Here is a 24,456-nt window from a genome sequence, read left to right as displayed (position 1 = left end):
TCCTGGTCATTGGGATGGACTATACTTGAGCTTGGAGATGATCCTTGAAAATCAACAAGCTCTCCCAAACACCTCTTCTCCCCTGGACTGTCCCCCATGGGATTTCTGCAAGCAGACTCCTAAACAAGCCAAATTCTGCTCTTTTCAAGTCCAGGTTTGTGGTCCTTCTCTTTTTTTTTGTTCCACACACACTGGACACTGAATTCCACCATATCATGATCACTACAGCCAATCACTACAGCCAAGGATGATCCCGATCGTCACTTCCCTGACCAGTTCTTCCTTGTTTTCAAGTATGAGGTCCAACAGCACAAGCGCCTTCATTCATTCCTCAATCATCTGTATCAGGAAGTTGTCATCAAATTTCTTCATCACAAGGGCAGTGAGGAGCAAACTGCCTAGAGAGGCTGTATGGTCTCTCTCCATCATTGGAGGTATTCAAGACCCAACTGGATAAAGCCCTAAACCACTTGGTTTGACCTCAGAGCTCATCCTCCTTTGAGCAGAAAGTTGGACTAGAGACATTTTGAGGTCCTGAATTATCCTATAATCTTATGATTAGACAAGAATGAAGAAACTTTCTATAAAATTAAAACATAAAAATTCAGAACTGATAGAAGAAAATGCTGTAGGTTTGTTATAAAATATAGTAAGAGAGAAAAATTTTGTCAGAGAACATTTCTGAATCCACAGTTCTATTATAACTATATGGATGCTTTGATAGATATTAGAATAGCTAGCATAAAATTTAGCTACAGTACAGGAAAAAATTGAAAAGATTAAACTGATGTTTACATTTAGGTGTTAAAAAGGGTAAATGGGGCACTTAGGGACATGGTTTAGAAGTGGCTCTTGTCAGGGTAGGCTAAAGGTTGGACTCGATGATCTTAAAGGTCCCTTCCAACCTCAACAATTCTATGATTCTATGATGATTCTATGATTCTAAAACAATCTCTAACTGCTTTTCGTAGTTCTATGTGAAGAACAGACCATTCTATAAATCCTCACACATACCTATATGCCTCCCTTGAAATGAGGTTGCACTAAAAGTTATATACTGGTTTAGATTAATTACCGGTAAATTACTATGTTATTTAGTCACTGTAGAGATTAGATACAAAAGATTTATGAAAAGAAAAGTGATTCAAAGGTTACCCAGTTGAAGCTACCATAAAAGTGAAATGTGAGAATTCAGAATGTGAAAAACATAAAATAGTTTGCCAGAGCAAATTTGATGACAGAATTAGTTTCACCATCTCGTATCAGGTTCTTCTCTTTTATTGGGCATGTGCAAAAGATGTTGCAAGAATCCCTAGAATGATCATGTATGTGACATTTAGCTGTTCCCCAGTTATTGACTGTGGACATATGCCCTGGAAAACAGGACTTGCACATCATCAGAAACTCTTTTTCAATTAGTTCAAATTTTCTGTTTAAGTTTCAACAATTGCATTTTCTTTTTTGTGCTACATGCTTGGACATTCACAGGTGATGATATATAATCCTAAGCTTTATATGTTCTGTCACAACAGTTACTATGACAAAACACCACTCCTAACCCAGCACATTTCCATTATTAATTCCAACAGCTAAGAGGCAGTTAGTGGTCAGAAGAATTTTTCTATGAAACTCTTTTAAAGCCTAATCCTGATAGTTATATTTTCCACAACTTGAAAATGGCTGGCTAAAATATTAAGGGAGAAAGAAACAATTTGTTTTCACACTAAGTTTTATACTGCAGATCCAGAGGTCTGTGCAACAATCCATTTGAAAATCTTTATCATACTCAGAAATAATCTTAAAAAGAGATTAAACAGTGATGTGATAAAAGCTTCTGCTGACAAGATTTATCCATGCCAGTAAAAATTAAATCTGTCTCTGAAGAGGCAGAATATACCAAGTCATTAGGCATAATGGGCAAATGGCATCCAACATCTACAAATGCAAGCTTATGCAAATGGAAAAAAAGATAACACAAAGTTTGCATATGGATTAATGGTATCTAAATTAACTTTTACAACAGAAAGAGATGTTGAGTCCACTATAGATAGTTCTCTGAAAATACCTCTTAGTGTCAAAATGTAAACAAACTTTAGGAACCATGCCTGGAAGACTGAGTAACGTGTTTATCTCCATGTTACGTAATTCTACCTTTGACAACCAAAAGGGTGTTTTAACAAGAGATTTCTTATACAATGTCAGTAAAGAAATACATTGCTGAGAAATTCTATGTTCCTTGTGCTAAAGGCATCAAATCTGTCTTTAAAAACCTTGGATTCTTCCAAAATACATCCAGAACTCAGGGTTTTGCTAGAACTCCATAATATTTTGTGCTTTTTCCTGTGTTCTGAGGCTACTTCTTTCACTCAAAGATTTTATTGTCTTGGCTATTCCCAGTGCTTCACCCAGTGTGAAAATGTTTTGGAAAAAAGAGTATTTTCCCCAAGGAAAAATGCATATCATCAACCTTTAACTGTATCTCTCATACTCAGTGAGTCTGTTTCCCATGGATGGGCAGCCCAGAGGTGATTTGTATGTTTGTATAGGTTCTTTGCTGCAGGGGTGTACATTGCACAGAAATCCAGGAGGATTTATCACTTCTGCCATAGTTCACTGTGCTCTGTTTAATTTTTTTCAGGCTTATTCTACCATTGCTTTTACTTGAGCAAACTCAGAGACTTCATTTTAAGGGTGAGCAGCACATATGAATTGATAGCAATGGAAAAAAGTACTAAATTAATTAAAATTCAAAGGTCAATATACGTTTTTGTCCTTAATGAGTCAATGATTTTGCTTTAATCCTTTTTACTTGAATATTCTCTGCTGCTCAGAACTAGCAAATTATAGTCCCTCTCTTTTGCAACTAATGGGTAAGGAAACGGGATAGAGAAAATAAAGGCAAATTTCTGATCACTTCAACGATTACTTCATTTGAGTATGAAGTAAGAGTTTGCTATATAGCTACCTGAGAACTGCACTTTATTTTTCATCAAATCTTATGGTTTATTCAGGACCTGGACTTGCTGCAGTATGGCACAAATCATCTCATGCAGTCTTATATGTCAAACACAGCAAGATCTAGTTAAAGAGAATGAGTTTGACACCTGGAAAGGAACTGTTAAAGTGGGATAAAAACTCTAATATGCAGTGGGATGAGAATGGCTTGAGAGCAGCCCTGAGAAGAAGGACTTGGGGGTGCTGGTGGAGGAGAAGCTCAACATGAGCCAGCAATGCACAGTTGCAGCCCAGAAAGACAACCGCATCCTGGGCTGCATCACAAACATATGGCCAGCAGGTCACAGGAGGTGATTCTGCCCCTCTATTCCACTCTGGTGAGACCCCACCTGGAGTACTGTGTTCAGCTCTGGAGTCCTCAGCGCAAGAAGAACATGGACCTGTTGGAACGGGTCCAGCGGAGGGCCACGAAGATGATCAGAGAGCTGGAGCACTTATGCTATGAGGACAGGCTGAGAGAGTTGGGGTTGTTCAGCCTGGAGAAGAGAAGTCTACGAGGAGACCAGTACCTAAAGGGGGCCTACAGGAAGGATGGAGAGGGACTCTTTATCAGGCAGTGGAGTGATAGGACATGGGGTAAAGGTTTCAAACTGAAGGAGGGGAGATTTAGTTTGGATATCAGGAAGAAATTCTTTACTGTGAGGATGGTGAGGCACTGGAACAGGTTGCCTACGGAGGCTGTGGAGGCCCCATCCCTGGAAGTGTTGAAGGCCAGGACAGATGAGGCTTTGAGCAGCCTGGTCTAGTGGGAGGTGTCCCTAGCCACAGCAGGGTGTTGGAACTAGATGATCTTTAAGGTCCCTTCCAACCCGAACCATTCTGTGATTCTATGATTCTATGATTCCTAGTACAGCCCACCTGTTCAATAAGCTGACTTCTTCCTATGGCCAAGAATTGCCCCTCACTGAAGGAGAAGGACAATGCAGTTTGAGATGGTCATGGAATCCGAATTGGTTCTGTTCATACCAATACAAATGCAATCCATATTTTCATCTCTCAGCTTTTAAATACAATTTTTGTTTACATCCTTGAGGTTTTGTGGGTTTTTTCCTCCTTGTAGCACTTGTGGTGGTGGTGGAGATTTAAAAAGGCAAAATTTGTAGGTCCTCTATACCATGTATACAGAACGAGAAAGAGAACTGCTGTGAAAGGAAAAGCCTCTCTATATATTAGGCCCATACTAATTACCTTGCGCTGGATCCTCTGCAAACCCACATCTCCTCTGTCAGTCTCTTCATCTTTGCTCTTTAGCCTGCAAAAGAGGACAGGTATTTTTTTTTTCTTGTTCTCCTTACCACCTGTGTGTCAATCATCATTGTAGAAGAGATGATCTTCCTATTCTCAGTCCTTGTTCCTGCCTCTCAACCTACCCTACCTGCTGTAAAAAGAAATTGCAAAAACAGACCAGTCTAGTCTCTGCAGGCTAATGATCCATGTGTCCTCAGTGCCTTTATAAGAGGATGTGTGCACACTGGCTATAACAAAGCTGTTTGGGTCTGGAGCATCCCAAGTACAGATGGATTCTGAATAATTAATATTCCAAACTCTAAATCTCAACATGACTCATTTGAAATTTTCATAGGCTGAAATCTTGGCTAAGTTTTGGTTGAGTTTTACAGCAAAAGCAGAAAATGGTTATCTAAATAATACTTTAGCACAATTTCACAAATTCTGTTATCATAGATCCAAAGATACCATGATGTCTCAGGCCATTGCTTCTAGTTAATATTTACTTCCTTTCTAGAACGTTCTTGTTTCAAAATCTACCCTATTATTACACTTGGCACCTCATATGATGTCAAATGCTTGAAGAGTGAAAGACAAAATACCGCTACGAGTGAAAGTGGTTATTTTACTATAATATGAATTTCAATAAATTAGCTTTTATATTTGGGAAGTGGCATCAATGAAGTAATCATATACGTTTTGCATCTATGTGTTGCTGCTGTTTGGCTTCAAAATTACTCAGTACTCCATGTAATTAGCAGACTCTCAAATCCAGAAAGTGTCTATGATAATTTACTTAAAATGAAAACTAATCCTAAGGATGTGTCTACATTAGTTTTATAGTAGTTCTGTTCAAGGGTTTTCTTTTCAGGCAAATTCTCTAGTCATCGAATTTACCATACTTCCTCTTACATCACAGCCTCAGACCACACAAACTGAAGCAGAAGATGCACTCCAGAAAAGCACTCCACCGTTGCACTCGGTGAGCACTGAGGAACTGAGCATAGCAAATGAATTCCTATTTTTTCTGTATTAAAAAGGAGAAGAAATTAGGAGACATCTGGGACAGAATAGGAGAAGTTTGATTCAAAGCTACCAAGGAATATCAAAGAAGAGTAAAAATCAAGGTTTTTCTGACCTCAGAGTTATTCTTACGCTTTGGGTTTTTTCCATACTTACATAGGCAATCCAAAATACATTCCAGTTTGTTTATGTAAGTGAACACAACTGGTAATGGGATGTGCACAATTAGTTTCTTCTTAAATATTGCTATCCCTAGCCAGGGAATGGTTTCTTCCTTGTAATTAAGTTAAATCAAATTCAATTGATTTGAAAACATTTTCTTAAGTCTATAATGAAGCCCATAAAAAGGAATACTGCGTGAGAAAATAAATATTTACATATTAGAAGTCAGGAGATATTTCCAAGTAGTAGCAAATGGCCTGATGAAAGGCATCAAAGCTCAGTGAAGACTTGCAACTTTAAAGAATTACTCCAAAGAGAAGCTAGAAGAGAGAGATATTCTGAACTTCTCTCAGAGTATAGATATTTTTATGTTCATAGAACGTAACAGTCATGTATCTCTAGGCTCTGAGAGGATGACATGGTTTAATGGTTCTATAGCAAACACCTATACTACTTTGCTGTTACTTTTAATTTTCACATTTGGTCATCAAGAACTGCATGGCTAGTGATTCTTTTCTTAGGTATCTGAATACCAACAGCTGAGGAGAAAAGCAAACAGAATAATCCTGGTTAATCTCCAAAAGTCCAGTTTTCCAATGAATTAAGAAATGCCCAGGATCTTGCTTCTGCACTAGCGAAAAGTACCACAAATTAAGATCTCCTATCGATAGAAAAGTTCAGGAATTCTCTTTGGAAAAGCAAAATTTTTTTGTGTTACTTTCAGAAGCGTGCCTTTCAGAAAGCTTTGGGAACTGGTATCATTCCTCCTGTCTCACAGCAGAGAGTCATAAAAGCCTTAAAGTGGGAAAAAGTCTATCAGCAACAGGAATGTTCCCTATTTCATGCAAGAGAACTAGAATGGGATTTTTAGTCCATTTTTTTAAAAAAGGGGGATGAATTAATTGTGAAGCTTAGTCACAAGTCAGGCTTTCAGACTCTCTGCATAGACATGAAAATGCAGAAATGTTGGTTTCAGCCAGAATTCATTGGTACAAAAAACACTTTTATAGTTTTCTAGGCAGGTAAATTAGCAACATGAGATCAGGTTTCCTAAATAAAATGTCTGGATTCCCTTGAAATAGTCTGGCAAATCAACATTCCTGTGAAATACTACTGTTTTGCCAGAGAGGCATGTTTCCAAAGAACAAAAATTTTCTCTTCATTAGCTTTCTATCAGGAATCTTACTGCTCTTACTGTATTCCAAGTGTCCTGTTTTATTAGCCCAAATAAATTCCACTTAAGATGGAATTCAGCTGCTTGCATTCCAGATGCTGCTCTGACAACTGTCCAGCCCCCATATGTGCTTGCATTGCCTAATCCTGAAAGTGCTAAAATCCCTTTGCACTTTCCTGTTTAGCTTGCAAACTTCCTGACCATAAAAAAAAAAAAAAAAAAGCATGGTTCCAAAAACATGTAAATATACCCAGTGGTGGGGAGATAGACACCTGTCCTAAGATCCAATGTATTTCTGGCATTGGTGAAACCACCTCCCTTTACCATAGATCAAGTAAAAATCAGTAAAAGTCAAACAAAAAATCCAGGTATTCCACTTTCTGTGGGTATGTTGCAATTATTTAGATCAATACAAAGATGTATGTACACAAATGTATGTATATGTGTGTGTGTGTGTTTGTGTGTGTATATGTGTATGTATATGCATATGCAGGGCTAATAGCCTTGTCCTCAGGAGAAGAACTGGTAGTCTGGATGCCACGTGAAGGAAGATTTTGATAGCCTAATACTTTTCTACACAGCTAGTGGAAGCAGGCGCCTAACTTCTGTGATCATGGATTGCAATGTCAGAAAACGTATTTCCCTGGTTTGCTTTTATTTCCTAGTCCTCTGATTTTCACAATGAATATTAATATCTCCTAGGGAGTTTGTTTGTTTGGGGGTTTTGTTCTGTTTTTATTAAAGGACACAATTTATTCTCCTTCAAATGAGAAACCTGGGAACTTCTGTGGGAAAAGTTTATTTCAGAGACCAGTCTTTATAGTCAGTTGGAAAAAGTTTCATCAGACTTGGGTCCCTTTATTCTGCCCTGTTGTCCTTCAGCATTTTCATAATGTTTATACCAAATACCACCTGCAAACACTTCAAACGTGACTCTCATAAGTCATGCAGTGTCCCAGGACATTGCAATATAACCTGCATGCTGTAAAACATAAATTTAACATCACATGGCATAATATTTCAGCCACTTGAAACTTAAAACAAAACCAGGAAAAAAAAAGAAACACATTTACGGAAATTCCATGTTGGGCTCAGAGGAAACCTGAACCAAATACTACTCCAGGTTCACATCACTAGTTCTTTCTATAGAGGATCTATCTGAGTATGTGACAAGAACCATACTGTGAGCAAGTACAGGAAGGAGATCTCTTAACAGTGCAGGCACTCTTAACTGTTACGGCACCTTAAGCAAATAAACCAAACACGTTTATCAAATAGGCTAGTCAGCACCCTTTATAATGGAAAGAAATAAGTGATTGAAGGACACAGAGGTTGATAATCTCATTCTAAACTAGGTGCATGAGGTGTAAATTGTTTCATGGACCTGCCTATTTCTAGGTATCTTTTGTCCTCCGCTAACAATAAAGAGAGGATGAGTAGCCTAACTCAATCCTTACATTAACTATAAAGGATCCTCAGTAACCTGCCTATCAACCTTGCTACCAATAGAAAGCTTCCTCCATATTCTGCTTTTACAAAATATTCTAAACATATTCTGTAAATTATTAAATGTCACTAGGCAAGTCATTAAATGGCAAATAAATATTCAATTTATTTGTCCTCAAGGAGTGAGTACGAGCTGCTTCTTCATTAATGATGAGTTACACAAAACCTTCATAGTTTGTTAGCTGTCACAGGAGGTCGTCCTCAATTTTACTATTATTTTTAACTAATAAGATTGTATATATCACTTACCTAGTTTCCCAGTAAGCATCACCTTTTAAAAGTTATTGCTATTGCTATCATTGTTACTAACATGTCGCATATTAAGAAAATAAATAGTCCTACCGAACAACAACAGAAATAAGGAATGAGGCAAGGTCAACCCTAGCATCATACAAGGAAAACAAGCCAGCTAAAAATAGAATTCCTTTGTCTGCATTGTCATTAGCTTCCTGTTTTGATAGTTACAAACTCCCATTTTGGATTTTACTTTAGTGTAGTCATCAAGATGCAATAAGAGGAACATGGTACAGAGGATGACAGTGTCATCATAGAATAGACAGAATGCCTTTGATTTAGGAGTAGTTCAATAACTGAAACCAAACCCATAAATTTTTTAATAACTGGATCCCCAGAAGCCTCTCTGAAAAGACACTAAAGAGACGGTTATATATATTCCAATATAACAGTATATTTTGTATCTCAAGTTGAACTGAAATCCTGTTTTTATGTATTGTGCACAAACTGAAGAAAACACGAGGGCAACAATGACAGACAGAACAGATATCACAGCAAAGAATTCCTCGTGGTGCAGTAACCACTAAAAAAATGATAGATGTGCTTTCTTTCTTGATAATGAGCCTACTGCAAATAAGAAACTAATATCTGAGTATGAGGACAGTTTTTTAGCAAAGAAACAAAGAGAACTCTTTGAAAATGAGAATCTCACCTTGCTTACAAGTTCAAATTTTGACATTTTTGCTGGAAGCTTTTCCTACTGAAACACAGTTTCTCTTTTCTTTTTTTTTTTTTTTCCCCACCAAAGTTTTTGATTTTTAACTTAAATAAAGATCTGTAAGAAGACAAAATAACCATACCCAGGAAAATGTATTGTTATTATGATAGCTTATATATTCTGTGATCACCTTCTTCCAGTACCTCTACTTTCTTGTGGTTGTCTGCTGTATAAGCCCTTAGATGTCTTTAGATTTGCATAACTGTACATAGCATTTACTTTCCCTAAATTATGCATAAAAAAATCAGGCACCACATGTTCTGTTTAGACTAATTAAAAAAAAAAATTAAAAAAAAAAGTAATGTCTTTAAAAAAGATAATTGCAACCTCAGAAATTTCTTCAGACGGGCAAGGTAAGTGACCTTCTGGACGCACAACTCTCTGTTTATTATGAATTGACCGCAGGCTTACTAGCTTACTGATGTAAATACAAGTAGTTTATATTTAAGACTAACTTTCAGACAGCACTTACTGATATGAAGGCTTCACTTTCAGTTCATCATGTAGGTAAATGAGCAGGAAAGTCTAGCACCAGGCGAGAAATACTCTACCCTATAAAGAAAAAAAAGGGATGAGCATAGTTATAGGAAAACAAGCAGAAGTATTTGCAAATAATTACTTCTGCCTACCATTTTCAGACATAGTAAATACAAATATACTGAAAAAATAGAGCAACTTGGTGTTCTTGGAAGAGGAATATGTCTCAGAATAGGAGTTATTCTTTGGGGAATCATCGTACCAACTCCGGAAAATACTATGGCATCGAAGAGACTTAAGTGACCAAAACAGAAACAAAAGGTAAAAAAATAATCTGCCAGAATCCCTGTAGCTTTGAAATCTACATAACTTCATTGAAGTTCACTTACTAGTCACAAAATATTGCAAAGGGTCAGTGAGGTTGACTCATATAGAACCTTGCATAGATATCCAATATAGCAGAAATCGATTCATTTTCTAGGATTTCTGTGAAGACCTATTGTAATGACCATAGTGCTATCTACTGTAATTAGATCTTTAGTGTAGTTGCATTACTTTGCAGACAGCTGTAATGAGAAATGTTGATTGACCCAACAGAATAGGGAGGTTTATCCTGTTTATCTATAGTCTAACTAGGTTGTTTACAATTTCTATCTTCCCTGCTACTGTCCCTCTGCCTTGGTGCTCTCAAGCGCCTCGGGTTCCATTTCCTATTGTCAGGAACAGTAGATATGATTCCCAGCAAAAGCAATAGGTTTAGGATGCTACGCATGGAAATTCAGATTTTTTTTATTATGTTTTTTTTGGCTTTACTTCTGCAGTGTGCTTGTATTTATCAGTGGGCAAAGTTAATCACTTTCACATGCTTCCACTATATACAACAAAACCACAACTTCCTTAATTCTCTAGTAAATCATCCCGCTTTTTATTAGTGTTGGAGAATTTACGGTATATTCCTTAATAGCACTGTCAGCATATTATAGCAGTTGAAATTCAAGACTGGACGCTCTGTCCTAGAGAACTTGTGCAAGTATTATCAGATACAACAGAGCTTGTGCATATGCTACTGCTTTTTTTTCTTTTTGTCTTTTTCTTTTCTTTCTTTTCCTTTGTCTTTTTTTTTTTTTTTTCCTCCATTCATTAAGGACCTGATTGTAAAAGACAAATTTGTGACTTAGTGTCTTGGGATTCCTCTGAGCAGATGCTTGGCCTTTCTTAGGCATCCATGTGGAGTGAAATATTTCCATTTAAAAGTTGTGACATTTTTATCCTCAAAAATAATTCTCCACAGTTGGTCAGGCTAATTAAAATACTTATTCAGGGTCCAAAGAAGGAACTGGAAATACATTCATCCAAAAGCATCCAAATTACATTGCAATATTTCTATTGTAGCATTTTAATATTCATGTCACCAATGTAGAAGAATAAGTTATGCAGTTGAGTATTCTCTAAATTTGGCTAGTGGATATAAAGCAATGTTCTGTACTGTATAAACATATATATAATCATGATATGGAATTAAAAACTCTGTTCTTGATTTCTTGAGACACTGTAAGACATTCAGCATCATGAGTTCATAAATAGTTGTAGTTCCTCAGTGGAAAAAATAAATGAGGAAAGAAACAAAGTAACACCATATTAAGTAGCATAAGCTTGCTGAGTGCATGGTGATTGAGGGCCCCATTGCTTGGACTCTTTAATGACTTGTGCAAACATTTTGGTTCACTACAGCTTCTGTGGGTTTAAAACGAAGCACATCTTTAAGTATCTTTTTGAATGAATCCCTGATGAAGCCATCTGATTGCAGAAGACATAAAGAATTGGTAGTTTAGATTTTCTTACTACAGAAATATTATCATAAATATACTTTGATAAAATGAATATTATATGACATTACTGTTATTGCTTTGTCTTAGGTTGCTTTTTTTGTTTCATTACCTAATTTTACCTATTGAGAATTCCTGTGGTGCTTGCAATGACTACTGACGCACACGTCCAGATAATGTTTCATCCTGCCTCTCCTAGACCTTAGTTCTCATTTTAGGGTCTAATACGCTATTGTAGGTGATAGGGAAGGGCTCTTTCTGTTCATTCACTCTGAAGATAATTAGAATTGTATTCTATTCTATCCTGGTCTGTTCTGGTCTACTCTAGTCTACTCTAGTCTATTCTAACCAACTGTTTTAATTTAGACCATCCTCAAGAGCTCATACAATACAAAGCTTCATAGATTGTAAAGCAAATTTGTCTTTAACTGGCTAAACAGGTCCAGACTGTGCCACCTGTAATCCTTCCCATTTCTGCTCTCAGAAAACATAATGAAATAATAATAAAAAAAGTTTTATTATAATAAAATAAAAATAAAAAATTGAGCCCTTCATTTCAAAGTTTGAATAATATTTATTTCTCTAGTCAACGTAGGTGTTCTAGCTTACGCTTTTCATCTGTAGACTTGTGAAATGGACATTATTTTATCCTACACAAAGTGAGTATATAAAGTTCCACAAAAGAAAGTGACATTTAGCCAAATTCTACACTGCTGTACCGTAAGAAATTCAGCATAACTTTCCACAGACTTCGGAGTTTAAATTAATGATTATTTCTTTTGTCTTTCATGAATCATGAGAGTAAAGTTTTTAAACACCATTTTGCAAACATTTTTTTTCCAAACCACAATTTGATTGTCATTTAAGGTTTGTTTATTAATTACCTTGATAAGTCAATTTTTAATTAGACAATTCTGATTTCTTAAGATGTTGAACAAAGGCACGATGGTTCATCATACTAATTTTCTTTGGCTGGCAAATTCATAAATTACTTATGACAGCCCAGGAAGTATGAATTAGTCAGTAGGACTAAGTCAACAATAAAGGAAGCTTTTCACTTACAAAACCACAACAAAGTATGAGAAAGAATATTCAAAAAACTTAAATTGTTATTAATTCATTAACTTGATCAGAAGTGTTCATTTATTAAATCAGAGGAGTCTAAAATTAAGAGGATTTTCACTGCTTGGACATTGAAAAATTTTGATCTACGTAGGCTTTGGAGTAAGATTTTTCTTCTTCATGAAATTTGGTGGAAACAAAAAAAACCCAAACAACCCTACCAACTCTTCAACAGCTATTCAAAAGGTCATCGTCCTTGGGCAGCCTGCTATGGGTGACACTGCTAGAGCAGCAGGATTGAACAAGGTGACCTCTAAATGTCCCTTCCAAACTCAACCATTCTGTGAACCTTCCTGGTGATGTATGTACGTGTACACATACACACACACACACAAAGAACATTAAAAAAATGGTTACATAATTTTTAAAAATTAATTCATTAGATTAATAAATGAAAAAGAGAACTAAGTTGGAGATGATCGTGAAATGATGGAAGCTCGGAACATCTGTATGTGCAAAGTTAAAATAATATTAAATCAGAAAGAAATAGCTATAAAGCTAACAAGCTTAGTCTGGAGAATAGCTTTGCACACAAATACTTAGAAATGCCAGGTTCACACTTCAATAGAAAACAAAGATAAAATTTATGGGCAGTACTCTGCTATACACTTTTTAAACTCAGAAAGTCTCTCTTGTGTTATGCTTAAAGGTTTAATCACAAGTGCACAATACACATGCTGGCCTCTTGGGCTCTATATAATGACACTGGAGCTTGGATTTTTCTTTGGGATCCTGAATTTCTTTGGCAGCAAATGAAGGAATCGGTCAGTCTATATTTTATTATTTTCTATAGATTCCCAAGAACAACATAACAGACATTAACAGCTGCAGTCTGCCATGATCTTCATTGAGGCTACATAGAAATGTTGCTAAGTATTCATGGAGGTATTTAACTAGTAAGAAAAAGGAGAGGATGACTAGAAAAACTGTATAAGATTAACCTCAGGCCATCTTTAGCCAACATGTGCATGAGTAAATGGAGAAGAATTGAAAGTGGAAGTGCAAAATGTAGATTCACCACTACTAGAAAACTTCCATATTTTCCAGCTCACATCCTCCAAAAGGCCAGTTATCCAAAAAAAAAAAATAATGTTGCATTACTAGCTGGTGTAGTTTCCTGGCTCTTTTATGTTTTCTAATAGTTTCTCTATAGGCAAAAGTTTTATCATTTTAGTTTGTTAATAAACAACCTGGAAAGGTTGTACTGGAAAGAAGTAAAATGCACTGGGGTATTTTAACACTGACTCTCAGTAGAACAATGAGAAACAATACGAAAAATAATAAACACAGCAGATGCTCGGGGTTTTTTGTATCTTCTGTTAAAGTCATGTCTAAGATCATAATTTTTGGGAAAAAAAGTCTATGGACCTATCATGATACTTTTGGAATCTACACTTTAGTACAATAGATTCAACACACGGTAATCTAACATAGAAAAAATATCTTCCACGTGTTCATAAACCCTTAATTTGTCTTTGTTCACCATTGAGCGTGATGTTAATGCTTTTGCACTTCTTCGATACCTTTCATCTTTGAATGTCAAAGCACTTTATGAACGTTAATGGAAGTTCTCACTACCGTAACTCAATGCTGAAAATCATCTTCCATCACTTCTGCACATCTGTTAAATATGATCCTTTTCCATCTGGCAAAGTAGAAATGCTTTTAAAGGTAATATTAGTGTACAGGAAAAAATATAAGTAGTTTCAAATTAATTTTTCTTTCATGGTACCATCTGTACCTGGTCAGAGAAAGTACATCCCCACAGTTTGTGGTTTTCCAAAACAGATTTTTTGTAATAGTGCATCTAGTATTATGCTAGTTATTGTTTTAATTTTGTTAGTACTTGGAAGATACCATGAACAACTCCAAAAGATTTAGATGTTGTTTTTTTTTTCCTCAGGAAAGTGGTGTGCTTAATTCAGAGCTTTAAAAAAGGCATCTCTTTTTGCCTTGGTTCATATACACCTCAGATTCTTCCTGATTTCAGCAGTGTGACGCATTCTACTAGAGAGAAGAAAAAGATACACACAAACACACACAGACTGAAAGCCATATGAAAAAAAATTGTTACAGAACCTACAGCCACCCATTTTCAGCAGAGGTCTCACTAGGGATGAAGTATATAAAGAATTAATAGTTCTGGATCTGATGAGATTTGGATCCATGTCTTCCAGGTTTCAATAAAATGATATTACCAGAATTTTCTATAAAATTTTCCTTAGAGTTTGGCCTTTGCCTATTTTAATTATGACCCATCTTCTCTACTTAAACATGCATTTGAACAGCGACAAGGGATTTCCCACATGCAAGGCGCTCTGATGCCTAGCATATTAGGCTGAATATTAGAGGAAATAAAAAACACCACAGGAAAAACGTATCATGATTTCTATTATGCTTGTCTCAGAAAATATTTTGTCTCATGTTTGGGAAGTACAAGCCAAAGTTTGTATTCACTGAAAATGATACAAATATGTTGAGCTCAGTGGGGTGTCACAGTCTTGCTGTGAGCAGAATTAGGTCTTGTGACTACTGTGCCTCATAAAAGTTAAAATATACTATTCATGACACAGTGCTATTGTACTTGGTTGACAATGTCTAATTTATAAGAATTAAGATTAGGATCTTTAAAACCCCAAAGGCATTAAACTTTCAGTGTAAAATTAATGGATGTAGGATAACCAATGCCTATATAGGTTTTCATGTAATAATTGTTTGTATGGATTTGCTGTTACCTTCTTTACTTACATATTTATCTTATTCAGAATAAAACAGATGTGGACACACCTATCTGATTTCTGACTTCTATTAATAAGCTTTTCAGGATGATAGTATTTGAAAACATAGTTAACAACCTATCAGTAAATGCAACGATTACTTTGATAACTTCTACTTAACAATGAAATGTTGCAATGTTGGAAAGTCAGTTCTGGACACAAGGCTAAGATTATAGTGGAAGGTGATACTAGGTATCTGAGGGGTATTTCGTTATTATCATACAAACACCCAAATCAGTACGTAATGCAATGTACAACCCAAAATACTCACTATTACCCAAGTCGTAAAAATGAGTAGCGGCAGCTTTGAGTTACATTGTCTGAAAACAGTTAATTTACAAAGATTCATCAAGTTAATTAGACACTTGCTTCAATAATTAATAAGTTCTCTCTTACGCTCTCTGTAATGCATTTGATTTCATCAAATGGCCTTGTATAAATTTTAGATCAGAAATTATTGCATCTTATTATATCTCCTGCTAAAATCATTATTTCCTCCTTTTCCCTCTGCCTTTTTGTTTCTTATTGATTTTATATTACATTTGAAACAAATATTTTGCATTCAACCTCTACACCAACTGAGTTGGGAAGTTTGCATTGGTCTTCCATTTGGAAACAACAAAGGCTTGAATAAGACAATTCATACTTGGGAAATTTTGGATTAAATACCTAGTTACAGGAGTTAAATGTGAGCCCATTCAACATAATCTCATACCAATTACGTATAGTTAGCTTTGCAGAGCCACAGAATCGCAGAATCGCATAATGGCTGAGGTTGTAAGGGAACTCAGGTGATCATCTGGTCCAGTTCCCCTGCTCAAGAACGTTAACCTAGAGCAGGCTGCCTAGAACCATGTCCACACAGGTTTTGAATATCTCCAAGGAAGAAGACTCCACAACATACTGAGGCATCCCGTGCCAGTGCTTGGTCACCCTCACAGTGACAAAGTGTTTCCTGATGTTCAGAGGGAACCTCCTGTGTTTCAGTTTGTGTCCATTGCCTCTGGTCCTGTCACTGGGCACCACTGACAAGATCTTGGCTCCATCCTCTTTGCATGCTCTCTTCGGGTATTCATATATATTGATGAGATCCCCCTGAGTCTTCCCTTCTCTAGGATGAATAGTCTGAGCTCTCTCAGCATCTCCTCTAAGAGAGATGCTGCAGTCCTTTCACCAACTTAGTGGCCCTTTGTTTGGCTCGATCCAGTATGTCCATCTGTCTGTCTTGTGTGGGGAGCCCAGAACTGAACACAGTACTCCAGGTGTGGTCTCACCAGAGCTGAGGAGAGGGAACGGATCACCTTCTTTGACCTGCTGGCAATACTTTGCCTAATGTAGTCGAGGATACCATTCATCTTTATTTGCCACAAGGGTACATTGCTGGCTCATGTTCAATTTGATGTCCCTCAGAATCCCTAGGTCCTTCTCTGCAGAGCTGCTTTCCAGCTGGGTGGCCCCCAGCTTGTACTGGTTCATGGTGCTCTTCCTCCCCAGGTGCAGAACTTTGCCCTTTTCCTTGATAAATTTCATGAGGTTCCTGTTATCCCATTTCTCCAGCCTGTTGAGGTCTCTCTGGATGGCAGCATGACCTTCTAGTGTATCGGCCAGTCCTCCCAGTCTTGTGTCACCAACAAACTCGTTGAGGGTACATTCTGCCCTATCCGTCAGATCATTAATGAAGATGTTGAACAGGATTTGAGCTGTTAATGAGCCCTGGGGTACACTGCCAGTTACTGGCTTCCAACTAGACTTTGGACCATTGTTCACCACCCTCTGGGCCTGGTCATTCAGCCAGTTTTCAGTCCACCTTACTGTTTACTCATGCAGCCTATACATCAAAAGCTTCTCCATGAGGATCTTATGGTAGACTGTCAAAAGCCTTACCAAAGTCTAGATAGGCAATATCTACTGCTCTTCCTTCACCAACCAAGCCAATCAGTTCATCATATAAGTAAGTGTATCAAATTGGTCAAGCAGGCCAATTTACAGAAAGGCAAGGTAAGGCATGGCAAGGCAAGGAATCTTATCCACTTTTAAGTAGGGTGAATCAAATATGTTTATTTCTGGAGAAAGAAGAGAGAGGCAAATGAACAGGAAAGGAATAATTTGAAACTGTGCATATATGAAAAATTAAATGAGCCACATCTTACCTGTGTATAAGTAACAAGAACAGCAAACCACAACATTTTCTTGAAGGAAAAGCTCTTCTGGGCATGGAGCATAAAAAATTTAAACACCCGCTTGTGGCATTGGCTAGGTTTTGAATTCTTTTGAAATATTATGAAAAGTATCCAGAAAGCTGAAATGAGAACTATGTCAATACACACAAGAAAAGAAGAAAGAGTTCTTACATGGTCAATTCAAGTTATAAAGCAGTAGTACATCAAGAATTTTATACTCCCAGGAGTTATGTTTTGAAGAATAAAACTGTGTTGTTTTCTGTAAATGATTAAGAATGAGGGATCACCAGTGCTGCTGCACATGCAGAAGTCCGTCATGCTTAAGCACATGAAAATTTTCAAAAGGGGATATGCTGATCAGATTAAAAAATACATAAATAAAAAAATAAAATAATAAAAAATAAAGGTCAAACTTTGAAACAGATTACTCAGAAAGATTGTGGAATCTCCACTGTTGGAAGTATTTGAAACTCAACTGGACAAAGCCCAGAGCAACCGCACTTGAACTGGTCTTGCTTTGAGCAGCGAGTTTAACTAGATATCCTCCAGAAGTCACTCCCAGGCTACACTATTCCAAGATTTGATGTTTAAGTAGCAACTATTTCAGTATCCGTGGACTTTTCAATTCTTGAGTTTAAAGGTAATCCTTTCAATTTAGTTTCACTTTTACACACTAAAATTTTTCATAAGATGGAACAGTTTTAAAGAGTCTGTATGCTTTAGAATGGCTAAATAATTGCAGTGTGAAAATTATTACAGCATTTTTGGTACTTCCCCTAATTATCACTTCTGGAGTATATTCATAAAAAATGACTCTCATATATTATTAATGTAACTCCTCTAATTGCATTCATACATAAGTAATTATAAATTTTAACTTTTATTCATTAAATTGGAAAGGTTGAGAGAATTGCTGACAATCAAAGAAGTTTTACAAGACTATTTTAGCAGCAGCTTAGGCAAAAAGTGTATATAAAAATCTACAAAAATAACTGGTATTTAATTGTTATGTTTATTTATTGAGATACCTTCAGCATAAAATATGTATAAATCTGTCTTTTTATATTAAGAGATCTTCTCCTACAAAACTTCCTACTGTATTGCTGAAATAGTTGATATGTTTTCTTTTTATGGGATGACAATTTCTACATTTTTGGTAATATTTTTTCCTACTGCTTAATTCAATACAATTTAGAAGTCTTAGCCACAAAGTAAGAGTCTGAAATTGAAGAGAAAAACAAAAAAAATCATAGTCAAGGACAAAAATGAAGGGACCATAGGACCCTTATTGTTCTCTAGGTTCCTCCATACAAAGACAATAATCTCAGCTAGAGCTTTGGTTCAGAAAAATATTTAATATAGAATTAGTTTCCTTGGGTTTGGTTCAAACGCGTAAACAAAGAGGGCAGCTACTTAGTGCAGTAGACTTCTTACTTTGTTAATGTCAAAGGAGATGGTGATTAGCCTTTTCATCAAGGGCTCTTTCCTCTTATTTGACCATCTTTTTTTGCCGTTGCCACAGAGTTATCTGCGTGGTATGTGAAACGAGATTCCTTGCTGTCTCTTCAGCTCTGACAACAGCAACGACAGCTGTCAAGAATCTGTCACTTTCGACTGATTCTGCCCTTTCCCTCTTTCCTGTAGCTGGTGAATGTCATAAGACTTCTGTTTCCTCTTCCAGGAGCAGGAAAGAAGATGTTTTTTTTTAAAAAAAGAGAGGTGGAAACTGGATTACAGAATAGAGCCTTGGGATACAAATTTAGTGACCAGAAAGGAAAAAGGAAGAACAAGGCCCCCTAATAGGGGTTGTCTTCCCCATTTCCTGTTGCTTCCCTCATCCTGTTGTCCTGTTCCAGTTCTCCTCCTGGAAACCTTGAAAGCCTGACTTCAGCTTCCTAATACATGCACTGTCCCACTGTCCAAGTCACTTTTCTATGGCAGCCTTCCCTTTGCTAATATGCCTAGTGAGTGCACTGCTCTAATGCTTTCAATTCATTTCCTGTGGAACTTGCTCTGACAGTGCCATCAAACCAAATTTTACTCTCTCCAAATATTCTGATTCTCATTTACTTCTACTATTCATAGACATAATTCAGCAAAGGATCTCCATTTCAGTGTACATTTTAGAACATGTTTAAATTTAAGAATACAAAATAACAATTAGCCTAAACTGGTGCTTTAACTAAATACCTGCTAACCTCCTTTGCCGAACATCAGCCAAAGACTGAAGTTGTGTCAGGAAAAACTCCCCTGAACTTCAGAAGACTTTTACTGTGTTGTAAATGAAGCCAGTACTTGACTTTGGTGAAAGACTGCGAAGACGTCAGGGAAATAAATGAAATCTCTGACTCTGAAAAGTCAGAGAAATAAATATATAATGGATGAAATTCTGGTTCCATTGAAGTCAAAAACAAAATTCCTATGGAACACAACAGAGTAAGGATTTCATGCCACATATTTAGACTCAGTGACTTAGACAGTCTATCAGGCATCTAACTCCTCTCTCCTCCCTTGTGTTGAATACTACTTTATAAATAGACCCTATGAGGTCAATAACACCATTTAAAGAATGGCATTAGTCAGCATGAATAACGGTAATTGAAATGTACCTATTTTTACTAATGAACATGTTTTTAACAGCCAGACACCGAGCTAGGGAAATTACAGCAAATAGAGGATATTTTTGCAAGTGGAATTATTCTTTTTTATTTTTTAACTTTTTTTTTTTCTGAAAACAACTAAAAATAAAGACACATTACTGTGTTGGAGTTATTTTTCACCTTGGAAAACTGGAAAGAATAAGATTTTATATTTTGCTCCACTTCATAAAAAATATAATTATTGTCCCTATAGAAATTGTTACTGACTTGCATCTTGAGAACCCATCCTCTATTTGTAATTTATGCTCTAACAAAGCTAATTTCATACAGCACATGACATTTTGATGAACATGTTTTTATGTTCATCATCAGATATTGAGGTTCATTTCTAAGAAATAAAGAATATTCTGATTATTATTAAATAAAAAAACTGATGCTATTATATACACAGGCCCCATCATTTAAGACATTATATATAAAATACTTAGATATGCTAATATTTAAAGTACGTTAGATAACCTTAGAAAATACCTAAATATACAATATCTCATAAATCAAAAAGAAAAGTTCCATGAGCGCAAGAGTACATGTTGAGAACTCTATATCTGGAGCTACTTCAACTTTTAGTAGGTTCTATGGCCTCCATCAGTATTTTGTGTAATGTTTTACACATCTCACTATGACTGAACATTTAAGCCATATCCACAATATAGTTATTGATTTGAAATGTGAACCTGACATCATTATCTAAAGGATGGAGGTCAGTAACTGGCGGTGTACCCCAGGGCTCATTAACAGCTCAAATCCTGTTCAACATCTTCATTAATGATCTGACGGATAGGGCAGAATGTACCCTTAACGAGTTTGTTGGTGACACAAGACTGGGAGGACTGGCCGATACACTAGAAGGTCATGCTGCCATCCAGAGAGACCTCAACAGGCTGGAGAAATGGGATGACGGGAACCTCATGAAATTTATCAAGGAAAAGGGCAAAGTTCTGCACCTGGGGAGGAAGAGCACCATGAACCAGTACAAGCTGGGGGCCACCCAGCTGGAAAGCAGCTCTGCAGAGAAGGACCTAGGGATTCTGAGGGACATCAAATTGAACATGAGCCAGCAATGTACCTTTGAGGCAAAGAAGAAGAATGGCATCCTTGGCTGCTGTTATGAAGAGTCTTGCCAGCAATGTTCAAAAACTGTCTGGACATGCTCCTGGGCAGCCTGCTATAGGTGCCCTTGGTTGAGCATGGAAAATGGACAAGACAACCTCCTGAGCCCTCTTCCAACCTCAACCATTCTGTGATTCTACAATTCTGTGATTCAATTTCTGCGAATATACAAAATTAATATTTATATATATTGCACATTATATATTATACGTTACATATTACATTATATACTACATACTACATTACATTATATATTGTGTAATATACTACATATATTATTTTAAATATATACTACTAAAATTATATTAATATTTGGTATTTAAATATTATATATGTTTCTATATATATATATTAAAATTCCATTTTTTTTGTTTCCTTGACCAAGAAATACAATTAGATCTAGTTTTGGAATTGTTCTTCAGTTTCTTAGTAAACAAATTGAAGGAAAGATACACTCTTTAATGTCACAATTGAACTTGTTGCAGAAATTAAAATCCACAACAGTTCTTTACTGGTTTTGTTCCTGTTCTGGAAAATCTTAACCATATTTGCTTCAATAAATAAATGCACATATGCTAAATTTTCTTTCTTATAAATTCACACAGAAAAAAAAAAAACACAAAAGTGGAGGTTTTGATCTGAGCATTAAAAATAGGAAAAGCTTTAAAGCAAGCATGAATAGGAGTCAGAGAGGCATGAAGAAAATAGAAACAAAGAAAATACTTTATCTTCTCTAATGCTTCTAAAATTGGAAGGGAATTGCAAAGAGTAGGAGGAATATTCCCTTGATAGTACTCCATTAAAGAGTTATGAGTGATTTTCTGTCTTGATACACTGATATTCAAGCACTTTAGTTAGTGTTGTGAAAAGTGAGAGAGATGTTTCCTTAATGAGAAAGCTGTATACTGTTATGTAAGAAAGAATATTAACAAAATATGGAAATATGAAGTGATGGGAAAAAATAAAAACAAAAGTTCTTGATAATTTTAATTCTCAGTAGAAACACCAATGAACTGTAAACATTGCATAGCAATAAAAATCTATTACAGCTGCATGACTGCATACAGGCACAACACAGAGATGCAATGTCTCACTAGAAACCCCAGCACAAAAATGCTAAGGATTTAACTCATCTCACTGGAACTGTCAACAGTATAGAAATCCCAGGTTTAGGTTATTATTGATTTGATTGTTTGATTTATTTATAGTGATTAATGAAATTATTTACTTTTATAGGGTTATTTATAGAACCTATAGTTTGGACATACACCTTATAAGATGATTCACTATAATTTTGAAGGTACTTCCTGAAGCTACCTGTCACAAAAGCTGGTGCTGGTTGTAGTGAGTGTTTGGCAGAGGCTGTAGCAGAAAAAATGACACGGGGTTTCCTTTCCATCTTCACTACCGTTTTCTTCCTCAATGTTTACTCACCTTTGTAACCCAGCACTTTTACCTCTCAGCGTCTTGGACCCTGGTGAAGTTGCACTTTCCATTGCCTGAATGTTTCTAGGGAAGATACAAAGAGCTAAAGACAAGACAGCTGATATTATTTTCAAGAGCTGATAGGAATTTACCACCTTGTTTGGAAATGGACAAAGTAATGTTCTATGTCTATTTCAGATGTTAGAAATGACAGTGGTACCAACCTGAAAGAGAAATAACTTCCAGAGAAGATAATGACCAAGATGCTAGTTATTTATTGCTTGTTTGTTTCTTTTTCATAAAGAAGCTTTGTATCCACATCTTTTTTGCACTTCAAGTTCTCCATCCTGCCTCCAAGGGAATGCTTTGAAACATTAAAACATTGTGGTGAGAAAAATATTTCTCTGCCTGTCCTTCAAGTGATACGGTCCACAGATCTGTTAAAATGAATACTTCAGCTTACTTGCAGACTTTGGGCAGAACTAGACCTGCCAATCACCTGTCATGAAATAAGTCCTAAGGCACAAAATAATTCATATCTACTTTTCTAAATTACAGAGATTATGTTAGTATATGCTGAGGAAAATGCATAGTAACTGCTTCTACTTTAGAGCATGGTAGGTTCTACTTAAATATGTTTATAAATCTAAATATTTCAAGAACATTTTCTGTCTTTATGTTGCATTAATTATTTGTATGGAGAGTATGCTGTATATGTAGTTATTCTTACTCAAAGAGAAAGAAATGTTTAGGTAAGCACACCTGTATTATCCTGTACAATATGATAAAATGCACAGACACATTACAGTGCAATTTTTATGACAAAGAATGTCATATCTTTATGTAGAGTCTTAATCTTTAAATATAGGCATCTAAATTACTTAGGCAACATAAATCTCTCTTCTACTTTCTCATGAGCACTCATGTACGTGGAAGAATTCCATTAAAGGACAATAAACAGAATAGGTTAAGATTAGAAGATCAATATACACATACTGCTGAATTAATAGATATTTGCTAGCTCTCAAAAGAGGGCACGTAATTACTCTGCTTTAAAGAATGACTTTAAAGTTCAACTGAAGGAGAAACTGAATGTGCTTATGTAATCATTGCTATAATACTTGTTAAGGACTACTTGTCTAAATTAAAAGTATAATATCAGATCTCACTAAAAAAGGCTCCCAAGTCTCAATTTAAATAAATAGACAAAAGTTTCATTTATATTGGTGCATACAGTGCATAAGATGCCATTCTCCATCCTGAAGATCATATGACTTATGGTCATGCAGCCAAATTCTCTTACCTCACTAAGACGTGTATATAGCACATTCAACCTACCTAGTAGGGATGATCGCTGATCCGCACTAATTTACAGAGTTTTCCTGTGGAATGTTTGGGCTACCGCTAGTTCGCCAAAGTCAAACTTATAACAGAGACTGAGCTAAGAACTAAAGAGTATGAATGATCCACACCAGCACCTTATCCTATTTAGCTTACAGTTAAAGGTATAAATGCACACATACAAATCTATTTGGATGCCTGTCATAGATAAGTATACAAATACACTCTGTAGAGATTTCATAAGGTACAGAATGACTGCCCAAGGACATGCTCTTTGAGCTTAGAGGTTTGGAAAGTATATATTCCCAAGATACATATGTTTGTAAGGACTGTGTATAATTTCCTTTCTTCTAGGCTGAAAACATTATATCACAGAGGCATGATTTTTTAGTTTGACACTTTCATGTAATCACAATAGT

This window comes from Rissa tridactyla, chromosome 1 (assembly GCF_028500815.1).
Source record: "Rissa tridactyla isolate bRisTri1 chromosome 1, bRisTri1.patW.cur.20221130, whole genome shotgun sequence".
Classification (NCBI taxonomy): domain Eukaryota; kingdom Metazoa; phylum Chordata; class Aves; order Charadriiformes; family Laridae; genus Rissa; species Rissa tridactyla.
The sequence above is the reverse complement of the archived record's forward strand: the minus strand, read 5'-3'. Positions refer to the sequence as shown.